This window comes from Budorcas taxicolor, chromosome 22, assembly GCF_023091745.1.
Source record: "Budorcas taxicolor isolate Tak-1 chromosome 22, Takin1.1, whole genome shotgun sequence".
In the NCBI taxonomy this organism is placed as follows: Eukaryota; Metazoa; Chordata; class Mammalia; order Artiodactyla; family Bovidae; genus Budorcas; species Budorcas taxicolor.
This window is the reverse complement of record NC_068931.1, coordinates 23,845,892-23,860,975: the sequence shown is the minus strand read 5'-3', so window position 1 is coordinate 23,860,975 and position 15,084 is coordinate 23,845,892. Positions and strand designations below refer to the sequence as shown.

The window sequence follows — 15,084 nt, the reverse complement described above, 5'->3', positions numbered from 1 at the left end:
AAAAAAATCCAGTTTACAGCATCTAAACCTTTCTTTTGTTAGCAACACTGTTTAAAATAACTTCTCCCTGAGGAACAATACCCTGGATACATCACTGCAGATCCTGCAAAGGCATGTAGTTTATTTACCTTTAAACACGGACTTCTTCTGAAATGAGTACTTTAAATCAGGTAAGTGCTGGGCAAAGGACAGCGATGGCCACCATTAGGGAACAATTAATATACAAGCATGCATATTAATGTTCAAATGTGCTGCACTGAGGGCGGAACTTCCTCCAAGCCTGCAGTAGCAATTGTATCATGCTGCTCTATTCAGCCTGCTGCTATGACAACTACCCAAGGGCAAATGTCAGGTCAACTCCCAGCGTCTCTGTCTGTATAATTGCTTTGTCAGGAACCTAATAGCTGCCTTCTTTTCCTCACTGAACAGTGGAAAGCAATAGTGCTCAAAGTACTAAGACGTCCTTTCCCCAGCCTCCCCATTTGGTCTTAAAACTGTATTTATCAAGCTGTCAGGAAACATTTTAAATTACAGTATTAATTCCAATGATGCCTGCTCTATTTGGCCACATATTACCGTTCTCAGGCTTGAACATTTCCTGTTGTGTTGGCAGGCATCTCATTAAAAGGCTTTTTCCTTCCCTAAAACTGAACGTTCTGCTATGCTACATCAAGCCACGAGCGGATGTTTTATTTACTGCTTATCCTTTTCCCAGGATATCACTAGGTATCTTTGGGGCTCAGAATGATGAAAGCCAAAACTGCTTTAATCCCACAGAGTGATGAAATATTATAAAGCTGATATTCCAAAAGATACCTGGAGGCCATTACAGTGTTACCTGGGAATATAATCAAGTCCTAAAATATGCTGTGCTGATAGTCCTTGCTACCCAGAGAACCAGGAAGGGGATTTAGCTTTGTGGGCTGAGAGCTGATCCAGGAGCTGCTTCTAAAGCAGATGCACCTTGAGACGGGGGTGTGGAAATAAACACAGGAGAGGAACTGGAGCTGAAAGGCTGCCTGGGCAAAGACGTACTGAGGGGAAGAGGGTGTGCCTGGAGCGCTAAAGGTGCTGCTCCACGTTCACACATTTCTAAAGCCCCTAAATGTCCTTTCTGTAGAAACAAAACAGGAGCAACCAGGAGGCACTGCATTTCCTCTTCCTGTGATTTTTAGCCATGAATAAGAACAGTAAGGATGTAGACTTTACATAGTAAGTAAATAGTAAAGATGGCCTTGAGATTTGGAATTTATGAAGCATTCTGATTTTCATTGCTCAGAACATTACTCTGAAGTCAAAAGAAAGCTAACTTCTTCATACTGTACTAGTCTTTCCCTTCTTTTTAAAGAAAACTCTGTTTCTAGTGAAATATGAAAAAAAAATCACTGAAGAAAGGGAGGTGGGAGGGCGTAAGGAAGGAAGGAAAATCTAAGCTAAAAAATGAATGTTTCCAGGCCCTTTTCTTTTATAAAGTAAGTAACTGAACTAAGTGGCCTGTTTCTCCGAAGCTCTAATGATTTTTGAGTCCCATATTCCCTATACTAAAAGTGATCATTTACAAATTTGAAAAAGAAGCTATTTTTTTTTGAAACATTATGTATATATTAGTAATCCCCAAGTATAGCAACTTCGTGTGTCCGTCCACATACATGGTTAAAACAGGCCACTGCATCAGTGTCTACAGAATGTATTTTCCAAAGGCCTGAATCAAAGGTTACATGCTTCCTCTAAATTTCTCAGTTTCCAGCTACCAGAAAGCAAGCTTGTAGCAAAAATAACCAACAAGAAGGTTAGTAGAAAGCTTTACTTTAACTGCTGTTTATTGATGGGGACCATGATGCCTTTGGGATTCAGACAGACTTCCACATCTGCCTGCTTTGTAACTTAAGTTCACAATTACACATTTGACCTCTTTTTGTATTGATACTTGTGCTGTCTGATCTCTTTTTTAGAACTCAGAACCTTGACTTCCATTAAACCTCACATTTACATAGTGGATTTGGAATAGGAGGCTAGACTCAAACCTCAAGGATGAAAACAGCAAAGGTTTCTGCCAGATGCCGGAGCCCCCTGAGGGCCCTTATATATCAAGTCCAGAATGCACTATTATGTTTTCTTAAATAACAGAACTAGCACCAAACCAAGAAGAAATAACATGGAATATTACCAGAGAAGTGATTTAGTGAGAAGTTTGATCTTGATGCAGGAATCCCACTGGACTTTCAACTTAATTCTTTCATTAGAAATGCTACTTTGATCTTGCTTGTGTTCAAGGCAAAATGTTAAAGGAAGCTTAAAAACAAATGTGACTGGATTTCTGATCTACACAAGTATCATTTTCTTCTTGATTAATAAGTGCAGGTAAGAACTCATAGAAAACAGCTTTGCATAAACCCCTAAAAGAGTCACAGGTAGTTTTCCTTATATTCTTTTGTTGTTGTTCAGTAGCTAAGTCATGTCCAGTTCTTTGTGACTGTAGCATGCCAGGCTCCTCTGTCCTTCACTATCTCCTGGAGTTTGCTCAAATTCATATCCATTGAGTCAGGGATGCTATCTAACCATCTCCTCTTCTGCTGCCCCCTTCTCCTTTTGCCTTCAATCTTTCCCAGCATCAGGATCTTTAACAGGGTATAAATTATACATATTCTTTTAACCAGGTATAAATAAGGACAAATACAGACTGCCCTTCTGTAGACACTGAGAAGCCATTGGATTGTTAAAGAAAAAAAAATTAGTATTTCTGGACAAGGCAAAGAACACTGACAGCACAGGAAAGATGGGGCGTTCTTCCTGAGGATGAGAGATTTTTATAAGAGATAGATCCATTTCAGCAAAGTTAATAGGTAAAGATCAATTTTGCTACCAAGGTTCTCAGGCAGTCAGGACTGCCTTCACCATTATAAGAAAGAGGCAAATTACCAAAAAAGCGAGTTGACCTGCTGCAGGGAGTTTTCACGAGGGCAGACTGCACAAGATCACCTATTTCATCACCTGCTCCATGGTACCCATGTCAGTAGCTGAAGCTCTGATGTCAGCACCACCCAATCCTTAGTAAATATTCATAACTAAGTCTGCCTTTAAAAGTTTTGATCCAAAGATTTTAAGGCATGAAATAAAGATGCACTGAGAGTCTAGGAATATTTCCACTACAAATGAAAGTAAAGTCATATGTAACAAAGGCTAATCCACAGCTCTCTAGAATTCCCAGCTCTGCAGAAGCCCTGCAGAGTGCTAGTGACTAAGGTGCTAGTAACTGAGAGGACAATATATATTTCTTGAGGCCACTGGGCTCATGGTATTTACCAACTGAGTCATGCCAGACGTCATACATCTCTTTAGGAAGCACAGCCCAATGTGTCAAGCTATTACATTGTCTAATTTCATAATAAACTTGTGACTATGGCTAAATCTCCCTAATACACATAACATTATTGTTTCAGAGTAAGTAATGGGTTTTAAAGTGGTTAGATTAAAGAGAAAAGACAAGACAAGGAATGAACAAATTATGAGAAATAAATTACAAAAATGAATATATTTGGCATAAACTAAGTATGTCAGACTCTTCATTTATCTGCTAAGCCTAAAATAACTGGTTTTAAAAGAAATGATATTAACAAAAATGCAGTCTTTGCAGAGAACCCAATAAACCATATGTTCCCCTGACTTTGGCACTGAAAAGTGTATCAACATATTATGATGAATTTCTCTCTCTGAATTCAAACCACCTACTCATATCCTGATATTTATCTACTTGAAATTAATAACATCCTAAGCCAAAGATGTACCTAAAAAAAAAATCATTTCTATACAAATGTGGGAGAATGCTCAACGAAGCCAGAAAACCAAACAGTAAAACAGATTGAGTAATAGGAAGACAGGAAAACAAAATCAGAAATCCAGCATCCACCAATGGCCCCCCTCCCCAAACTCCATTGATCCAAAAGCTTCTCAGATTCAAATCCCCCATCTGTATAAAAGGGAAACCATTTGATCAGTAGTCGTCTTAGTTCTTCTGAGAGACCCAAAGCATCATGCACTGTGTATCATAACTCAGATATACACTGAGATATGATTATAGAAGGAAAATACATACACTAAGAAAAAATTTTTTTACAGAAGTAACCTTACTCTCAATTTAAGAAAAAATATATGAAAAGGCATTGAGGAAAATCATAATGTTAGTTTTTTGAGACATCATAAAAAAGATGAAAATTTTTACAGTAGAAAGAATAATAATCTATGTGTATAGTTACACATGTTGAAGCTATAGGAAAACATTTACCTCTGATTTCTCATTAGCTGAGCTAACATTGCAGCCTGGAAGAGTAGGTATTCCCAAATCACTCATTTGTAACTTTGAAACACCCTAGAGCAGATTAGTCTTCATAATTACTTTTTGGTATTAGTTCAAATTTAAATATTTTCACATTTAAATACTTAATCTGAAATGTAGGTGGTAGAGAAAAGAATTATTGCTGAATTGGGGCCTCACCTTTGCCCTGGTACAGATACATTTCATTGTCCCTAGGGTTCCAAAGCTTCCCCAAAATCGGACATTCCACCCTCCTTCCACTCATCTTGGCATGTATTTAAAATCCAAATAACTTCATAGAGGGCTTCCCAGTAGCTCAGCAGTAGAGAATCCACCTGCCATTGTAGGAGATGCAGGTTTGATCCCTGTATCAAGAAGATCCCCCTGGACAAAAAAACAGGCAACTCACTCTAGCGCAGCCTGGGAAATCCTATGGACAGAGGAGCCAGGAGGGTTGCAGTGCATTGGGTCACAAAGAGACGGACATGAGTCAGCAACTAAACAACAACTTAATAGAGCATTTAAAATGTCCACAATCTAACCGTCAATCTAACACTTTCTCCTTTTATGTCTTCCCAAGAATCTCAAGTTTCCCTCACAGGAGATTACTGTTTTTAATACTCAGGAAACGTTCATATTCCATGTGTCTGGAGCATCATTGTTTAGCTTTTTTGTCTCTCAAAATCTCTTTCATTTCTCAAGCTCTGGCTCAAATATTGCCTCCTCTGGGAAGCCCTCCTGGCAGAATTAGGAGCACTCTCCTCTTGCTTTTACAACAATCTAATCACACCCTTATAATTTCATTTACCATACTGATTTCACCTGTCTTTAATAGAATGTGAGTTTTTAGAGGAAAAATATTATACTTCATCAAGCTGCGAAGAGAGAATAAAAATACCAGTTCAGTAGCAAATGATGTAAGTAAACCTACTACCTGGTAAAGCCTCAATAAAGGTTCCCCATCCTTGTTGTGTAGCCTCTGTACCAAGCAAAATGTCTTCTATATAAGGAATAGTTGCTAAATAAACTACTTCAGGGCTACATAGCACTAGTTTTCTCCTATTAATCATATTCTTTGCAGATAAAAGTACATGAATATTTAAGGAATGACCTAGAGCAATTAAAAAACCTTGGGAAAAAAAGAATTTAAAACTTCTACCATTTAGTTATCCTATAAAACTCAAGTTGGAAATAAAACACATTTGAAGTCCATCTACATTATTAATCTAATGCTGGAAGAGTACGGATTTGTAAAGCAGTTATCTTGGTATATTCTGTACCAACAGAAGACAGGTCAAATATTCTTCCCTACAGAGCAAATAAAAATTTTAATAAAACTATTTTAACCTTGTTTCTCAAATAATGTATACAAAGAACTCAAATTTTAAATGAGAATAGTAAATATTCATTGTAATTATAAGTGATATTTTATATATCTGTGCATGCTAAGCTGCTTCAGTTGTGTCTGACTCTTTGTGACCCTATGGACTGAAGCCTGCCAGGCTCCTCTGTCCATGGGATTCTCCAGGCAAGAATACTGGGGTGGGTTACCGTTCTTTTCTCCAGGGGATCTTACCGACCCAGGGATCAAACTCTGATCTCCTGCATTGCAGGCGGCTTCTTTACTGTCTTGAGCCACAAGGGAAGTGAACATTGTGGTGGTTTAGCTGCTAAGTTGTGTCCAACTCCTGCGAACCCATGGACAGTAGCCTACCAGGCTCCTCTATCCACAGGACTCCCCAGGCAAGAATACTGGAGTGGGTTGCCATTTCCTTCTCCAGGGGATCTTCCTGACCCAGGGATTTAACCTGGGTCTCCTGCACTGCAGGCACATTCTTTACCAACTAACCTACAAGGGAAGCCCAGTCAACATTTAAATTTGATATATATATTTACTTTTCCTTAGTTTTTATGTTTATAAAATGTCTATGTTTACAAAAATATAAAAATGAAAAGGTATAATATTTTCTTATTTTAATTGTTTAAAAATGTGATTATAATCATTCCCAGAGTTTGTTCTGGTATAATAGAGGTATGATGGTTGGTTTGCGGTAGTGAGAATGTCTCCAAGTCCTCTGGATGGGTTTACTAATTTGTCTACCATGACAAATTCATGTGCTCATGAATTTAAGGTTCAATGTCTATCCACTTGTGTTAGCTATTTCCCACATAGCAAAGACCTCCTTTGCTTTGGAATGATGATTTACTAAACCCTGCCCGGCATTTTAGAGACCATGTGAGTAGAGTGAGCAGATGCTTCAGGATACACCTAGTCACACCCTCCAGTGGTGACTGTGCAAAGAGCATATTTACGCATGGTTGAAACTGATGAAAACATGCATACTTGAAGATTACTGAGCCTTGTCTTTTTGTGGCATTCTATTTGCAGCAAACTGCTGGATGTCATGGTTTCCCTACTGTAAATGTTAAACATGGTAATTTAATTGATGGTGACTTCCAAATTAGAAAAGGATGTAACTGCAATCTCAGGAGATATTGAACATAGTTGAGTGATGAATACAAAATGGAATTACACTTTAAGAATACAACTGAAATTAGAAATCATCCGTGGCTTAGCTTTTTGACTAGGGGCATAAGTGCTATGGCCATTGACAATTACTTCCTTCTTGCAAAGAAATAAAATTAAATTAAAGGGTCTGGTTAAGTTATTTTTATCTTAAAGCATGCAATTTTTACTTTCAGACTTGGGTGAATTTTAAAACCCAAAAGTATACAGAAGGTAGGAAAAGATGGAGGGAGAATTCATTTGATATAATGAGTGCAAATCTGTGGAAAATTGTGGGTTTTGAACCTCAAGGCCAGTCTCTTCAAAATGGGAGTAACTGAGTCACGAGTTTGTTATCAAGGAATAGATCTGAGAATTTATTATTCTCATTCCTGTATTCAAATCCTAGACTAGTCTATGCATAGCAGTACTTCTCAAAGAGTATTACCACCCCTCGGGGACATATGGAAAACACATATTAGGTGAAACAGGAAGTGGATGGACAAGCTTACGGGAAGTTCTGACATGCTCTTGGCAGTCTCAAATGACTGAGAACTGTCTCTGTTCCCATACGAGTTTTAAAAAGTCCTGCTGTTTGCAGGTGAGACCCGAATAGGATTCACTGAGCTTAAAGTTTAATTTCAAAAATTTTAGGTATACAAATGTTTTGGGGCATGCTTTAAAATACACCTTGAATTGTTTCAGGAATACACTACCATGTAAATCAAAGGAGTATTGTGCTATAGTTTGTTTGGAACTTTACCAATAGTTTTATGATGTTTGGAAAGTTCATGTCATAAAGTATCCACAACACACATGTATCAAAGGACAGGTGTAGCTGCTCCTTCCTCACTGATTTGAGGGACAGGTAGAAGCAGCTGATGACTTTATTGTATCTTCTTGAGTGTGACTCTTTGCAACCCCATGGATGATGGCCCTCCAGGCTCCTTTGTCCATGGGATTCTCCAGGCAAGAATACTGGAGTGGGTAGCCATTCCCTTCACTAGGGTATCTTCTCTGACCCAGGGTCTCATGCATTGCTGGTAGATTCTTTAGTGTATGAGCCACCTGGAAAGCTCATTGTATCTTCTAGTGATGTGGAATCCCCATGTCTCCACACCAAAGCACATGTTGTTAGATTATATACGTGTGTGTGTGTGTGAAATTGCTTTAGTCCTATTTGACTCTTTGTGACCCTATGGACTGTGGCCTGCCAGGCTCCTTAGACCATGGGATTCTCCAGGCAAGAATACTGGAATGGATTGCCATGCCCTCCTCCAGGATCTTCCTGACCCAGGGATCAAACCCACGTCTCTTACATCTCCTTCATTGTCAGGCAGGTTCTTTACCACTAGTGCTACCTGTGAAGCCTGTTAGTCAGTTCAGTCGCTCAGTCGTGTCTGACTCTTTGTGACCCCATGGACTGCAGCACACCAGGCCTTCCTGTCCATCACCAACTCCTAGACTTTACCCAAATTCATGTCCATTGAGTCGGTAATGCCATCCAACCATCTCACCCTCTTTCGTCCCCTTCTCCTCCTGCCCTCAATCTTTCCCAGCATCAGGGTTTTTCCAAATGAGTCAGTTCTTCACATCAGGTAGTTTATCTTAACTATAAATTATGTTTCAGGATCTAAAAGTGGGGCATGTCAAGGCATTAATTGTAAAAATGACATGCTATGTTTGAAAGGTTTAGGAATCATTGATTAAGAATCAAAGATTCCCAGGGACTTTCCTGGGGATCCAGTGGATAAGACCTCATGCTCTCAATGCAGGGGGCCTGGGTTCAATCCCTGATCAGCAAACTAGATTACACATGCCACAACTAAAGATCCTACATGTAGCAATGAAGATCAAAGGTCCCTCATGCCACAGCTAAGACCTGGCACAGCCAAGGAAGTTAAAAAAGAATCAAAGATTCCTAGATTGTTAGAAGTTAAAACAAGCTTTTAATGGGTATATGTTTATAAAACAAGCAAAAATGTTTATTTTTATAAGAATAAGGTAGAAATTAAGGGCATGGACCATATGTTTATGAAGAGTTTTAAAAACCTTGCTAGTTTTTAAACCAATTCTCATAATTTATCCTGAAGAAATAATTGGCAAGACATCCTTTTCACAGGAAAATTATGGTAGAAATAATAAAGTCAATACTTAATAATTCAGGAAACACTAAGTGATGGAGTATTAAGTGGCTTTTAAAAATAATCCATAAATTTACATTTGTTGTTCAATTGCTCAGTCATGTCTGACTCTTTGTGACCCCATGGACTGCAGCATACCAGGCTTCCCTGTCCTTCACCATCTCCCAGAACTTGCTCAAACTCACGTCCATTGAGTCAGTGATGCCATCCAGCCATCTTGTACTCTGTTATCCCCTTCTCCTGCCTTAAAACTTTCCCAGCATCAGGGTCTTTTTTAACGAGTCAGCTCTTCACATCAGATGGCCAAAGTATTGTAGCTTCAGCTTCAGCATCAGTAATTCCAATGAATATTCAGGATTGATTTCCTTTAGGATTGATTGGTTTGATCTCCTTGATGTCCAAGGGACTCTCAAGAGTCTTCTCCAATACCACAGTTCAAAAGCATCGACTCTTTGGCGCTCAGCCTTCTTTATGGTCCAACTCTCACATCCATAGATGACTACTGGAAAAACCATAAGTTTGACTAGATGGACCTCTGTTGGCAAAGTAACGTCTCTGCTTTTTAATATGCTGTCTAGGTTTGTCAAAGCTTTTCTTTTGAGGAGCAAGCATCTTTTAATTTCATGGTTGTAGTCATAGCGATACAGTAAATATTCATAACATTAAGCTAAGTGGAAGGATACAGTGTGATACTATTTTGCTTTTTAAAGCAGGGAGCTTTGCATAAAAAGAGTAGTAGAAAGAATCATACTCTAAAACTGAAGAGTGGAACTACTAGTAAATTGTATTTTTTCTCTACACACTTCTCTATTACCTAAATCATCAAAAAATAAGCCTGCAGGTCTGAAAAGTTTTTTTTTTTTTTAATGTTCCTACGATACACATGATTTTTTAAAAGGTTTTTGGCTATGGACCATTTTTAAAGTCTTTCTTGAATCTGTTACAAAACTGCTTCTGTTTTATGTTTTGTTTGTTTTTTTTTTTTTTTTTGGTCTCCAGGGATGTGGGATCTTAGCTCACTGACCAGGGATCAAATCCACATCCCTTGCATTGGAACGTGAAGTCTTAACCACTGGACCTCCAGGGAAGTCCTTTAGCATAATTTTAGAAAGCACAAAGATTGGATTCAAGTGGGGATCTATCCTGAGCAGCTCTGACCTAAGAATACCAAGCCCCAGTGTCTCCCCTTCATGATAAGTCATGACAGTTACATAAAATAGGCTTACAACTCTCCTTGCACAGTGCTGCGCCCATATATGTTCCTGCTATGTCTGTTGTTCTTAATATTATTACTAAAGAGGAAAATAAGACCTACTACAGTTAGATTTCATAGGAAGTATATTTTATCTCAGTTATTTAAAATCCCATTGTGTTACAGAGGAACTATATTCAAGTAACTATTATACTGTAGGTGGTACTTTGCCTTACATAGGATATATTCTCCTTTGGATGAAAGGGCCATGCTGAAACATGTTGGAACACTCAAAGATACAGTTTTCTTTCTCCAAAATGCTGTATGTAATAAAGATAAATGCTAGAAGTTGACTAAAAGCTGAGGATGACAGAGTAGGAGTAGGAGAATGTGGGCTGGAAGCTTGAAACCACAGAAACAGGCTTCGAGCTCTATCTTAGCTACTATCACAATGCTTACATTTAAGCAGAAAAGTCTATTGAACAATATGACTTTCAATTATGCATTTGTAGAATTTTGTAAATGTTATCAAAAGGACATGCAGAAGGAAATATGAAGGAGACCTGCCTGTCTCAGAAACTGTCTTGAATCTGTTGTTTCAGATATTCCCCAAATACATTCACAGCAAACTGAAACACTGCCCCCATGCCTATGTGGCTGAATCTTTTACCTTGAGGGCTACAATTACCTACATTTCTTTTAATAACATGCCCACTCATTGGTACCCTAACAAAGGAAAAAGCATGAAGATGTACAAGTCACATTCACCAGCACTACAGAGAGCAGAGCAGCAGGAGCTACAGGCTTACTAAATATTTTTAGGTCTTCGGCCAATGGTTTCCTGCTGGCTTACTAACAAGGACTTTCTTTTTTGTAATACCTGACTCAGAAATACATCAGTTTTCAGTGTTTTTTTCCCCTGCTCTCTCACCTTTTATGTCACAAGCAGCTAACATGTCATTTTCCCTTTTGCCCTAGAGTGTTCTTTCCAACAGAGTCAAAGGTGTCACACCACAGTCTACCATTGATTTCTTATCTGTCCCAGTCACCGCAAAAACTGTCACCCAATACTCATGCCGCATTGCCCTTCATGAGGCTGGATCTTCCAAGGAGGCCCTGGACCATTGGTTTCCTGTATTCTTTCTATAAAACTCCAGTTTAACTGAAAGAATAAATTGGGAGAAGAAACAAGGGGACCCTCACACAGTAACCTGAGATTTCAATAAGCCTACGAATAACATATATGTCATCCTTCAAATGGAGAAGGCAATGGCACCCCACTCCAGTACTCTTGCCTGGAAAATCCCATGGATGGAGGAGCCTGGTGGGCTGCAGTCCATGGGGTCGCTAAGAGTCGGACACAACTGAGAGACTTCACTTTCACTTTTCATTTTCATGCATTGGAGAAGGAAAAGGCAACCCACTCCAGTGTTCTTGCCCGGAGAATCCCAGGGATGGGGGAGCCTGGTGGGCTGCCGTCTATGGGGTTGCACAGAGTTGGACACGACTGAAGCGACTTAGCAGCAACAGCATCCTTCAAAAGGAGTAAAATACACACAGACAGGAGATAAATGACCAACAAGTGGCTGGTTCTAATCTCTCTCACTTTATGCCTCTGTCTCTCTGGTGAGATGAAGTGTAACCGAAAATATTGAGATGGATTTGTTTTTAAGGAAATGGTAGTGAAATAATGGGCTTCCCAGGTGGCGCTAGTGGTAAAGAACCCACCTGCCAAAGCAGGAGATGTAAAAAATGCAGGTTTGATCCCTGGGTCAGGAAGATCCCCTGGAGGAGGGCATGGTAACCCACTCCAGTGTTATTGCCTGGACAGAGGAGCCTGGTGGGCCATGGTCCATAGGGTTGCAATGAGTCAGACATGACAGAAGTGACTTAGCGCATATACACAGTCAAATAATACATAAATAAAACAGAAAAGAGACAATCTTTTAATTTGAGCTATGGCATAGAATTAGACAGGTGAAGTCTGACTCTGCCCATCTTTTCGAGTTGCCAAGGTGAGGAAGGATTTCCTAGGTAACATAGAAATTCCAGATTTTCATGTTAAAAGAAAATAAATGCTGACCATATTCTGTAATACACTGGGGACTGACCTTAGCCCTGTGCTATCTGACTGCTGACAAGGCAGAAGGCTCCTGCCCTTGCCACTGGCTTTCTTCAGGCTTGAGGCTCCCCCTGCACACACACACTGGATCCTGGGGCAAGGTGGACATATGAAATAAGGTATTTAACATATCCATAGTACCTTTCATGTTCATAGCTCAAAGAGCTTTATAAAGGCCAATTAATTTATCAAGTTTCATAAACTCTGAAGGACACATATAATTACAGCTCTATGTATGGCTGACCAGAGGCAACAAGTAGTCATATGTGTGGATGAACAGGATTTAGATTTTAATTGTCTCATGTTTGAACTTTCAAGCACCTACAGAAAGCCAGGGGCACAATGAAGAAGTTCTGAGTCACTGGCAAATTCTAAGAATTGTGAGTTGGGTTAAGAACATGCCTAAAAAAGTATGATGTCATTGCCAACACCCAAAAGAACTCTGGTTGTCTCTACTTAGGCAAAGAGTGCTCAGATCCAATTAGGAGAGCCCCCACATCTCCATGCTTTGATAAAAGTACAGAATCCATTTTGTTGAAGCTTTAGTGCTGCATGCTAAGTGAAATCTACAGAATTCATAGTAAGGAGAAATAGTATTATATGTGAACCCTTTATTTTACAGATTAGACCAATAGGGGTTAAGTGATTTGGCCAAATATTGGTGGATGATCAGGCTTTTGGGATATTGTAAAAGGAGATCATCAGTTCAGTTCAGTTCAGTTCAGTTGCTCAGTCGTGTCTGACTCTTTGCAATCCCATGAATTGCAGCACACCAGGCCTCTTGCGGAGTTCACTTAGACTCATATGCATTGAGTCAGTGATGCCATCCAGCCATCTCATCCTCTGTCGTCCCCTTCTCCTGCTGTCAATTTCTCCCAGCATCAGGGTCTTTCCAATGAGTCAACTCTTCACATCAGGTGGCCAAAGTATTGGAGTTAAAGCCTCAGCATCAGTCCTTCCAATGAACACCCAGGACTGATCTCCTTTAGGATAGATTGGTTGGATCTCCTTGCAGTCCAAGGGACTCTCAAGAGTCTTCTCCAACACCATAGTTCAAAAGCATCAATTCTTTGGCGCTCAACTTTCTTCACAGTCCAACTCTCACATCCATACATGACCACTGGAAAAATCATAGCCTTGACTAGATGGACCTTTGTTGGCAAAGTAATGTCTCTGCTTTTGAATATGCTGTCTATGTTGGTCATAACTTTCCTTCCAAGGAGTAAGCGCCTTTTAATTTCATGACTGCAATCACCATCTGCAGTGATTTGGGAGCCCAGAAAAATAAAGTCAGCCACTGTTTCCACTGTTTCCCATGAAGTGATGGGACCGGATGCCATGATCTTTGTTTGGAGATCACAGGCAGTACATAATGTGAATCAGTCATCTAATTTTTATAATGACTGCATATATGATTGGTACTCCATATATGGGATTCAGGGAGGGCTTCCCAGGTGACACAGTGGTAAAGAGTCTGCCTGCCAACGTAAGAGACACAAGAAACATAGTCTCCATCCCTGGATCAGGACGGTCCCCTGGAGGAGGAAACCCATTCCAGTATTCTGCCTGGGAAGAGTTCATGGGCATAGGAGACTATCCATGAGGTCAGGAAGAGTCAGACATGACCGAACACGTGTGTGCACACACGTCTTTCAGGCAGAGTCTATAGAGTGCAGACTGGGTGAGGCATGTGCAAACTGACAACAAGCAGAGTGCTTTCCTCTCTCAGCATCCCAACATGCTGCCACTCTGACTTCTAGAATAATCTTTACTCAAATGGACTTAGTCTGACTTCAAAAAACTCCTATTCTGAGATAGTACTATTAATGCTTCTTTAAAATTTTACTGATACTGATACAATGACAGAAAAGCTAGAACATCAATTAAAATAACCTTTCCTAGGCTGAAATTTTTGATGGTTACCATGTGCCAGGCAAATTGCTAAGTACCTAACATTAATCTAACATTTAGGGTTCTCACACACCCCTATTAAGAATAGTACTTTACTATTATTTTACATATGAGCAAACGGAAACCCAGAAAATGGTAATAATTTGATGAAGATCATTCAGTGAATAAGGGTACAGTTGAGAATCAAAATCAGTTGTATTTAACTCTAGACTACAATCTTAATCACTATGCTAAACTGGATATTGTATATTGGGCTGTAATTTATTTTAAGCAAGATAAATTTTAGAGATATAATCATGACAAAATCTCTACTGAGGACATGTATATGTGAATAAATGTGTTTGGCAAAGAATGAATAGTAAATTTCAAATCAGCATTTATACATATATTTTATCATATGAGGCTAATACCCCATTTTAAATTTAACTAAAGCCTTCATCTTTTGCATTGCTTATAAGTACTGGTACAAGCCATATTAAGAATAAACACATACAATTAAATAATATCATTCTAAAACATTTTAAAATATTAAGTTGGGAATGGAAAAATGTTTTTTTTCTCTATTTTCATTGAAACTCATTGGCTCACAGGCAAAACAAATTTCTCAATCATTTTTGAGAAATATGAAGCTCCCAGATCATGTGTTGTAAAAATAATTAGAAGTTGGAATATAGAATACTTTATACATAACACTTAAAATTATATATTATAATTTAGTTTTTAATTATTGATGATTAAGAAAGAGGGCTAGGGAGAAAAAGGAAACAGAGAAAGAAAGACATTCCAGACATGAGAAGGGGAGACAGACAGATGTAGATAAACCAAGGGAAAAACTGAGCAAAACATCAATGAACAATGCACAAAAAATATACATCTATCCTACATGAATATACGGCC

The 15,084-nt window shown here is 39.0% G+C and overlaps 1 protein-coding gene across 1 annotated transcript in view; it reads right to left on the bottom strand.

Moving 5' to 3' along the window:
* Nucleotides 1-15,084, bottom strand: part of NOL4 (nucleolar protein 4) — a 467,403-nt gene that overhangs the window by 102,812 nt on the left and 349,507 nt on the right. The window lies entirely within an intron of this gene.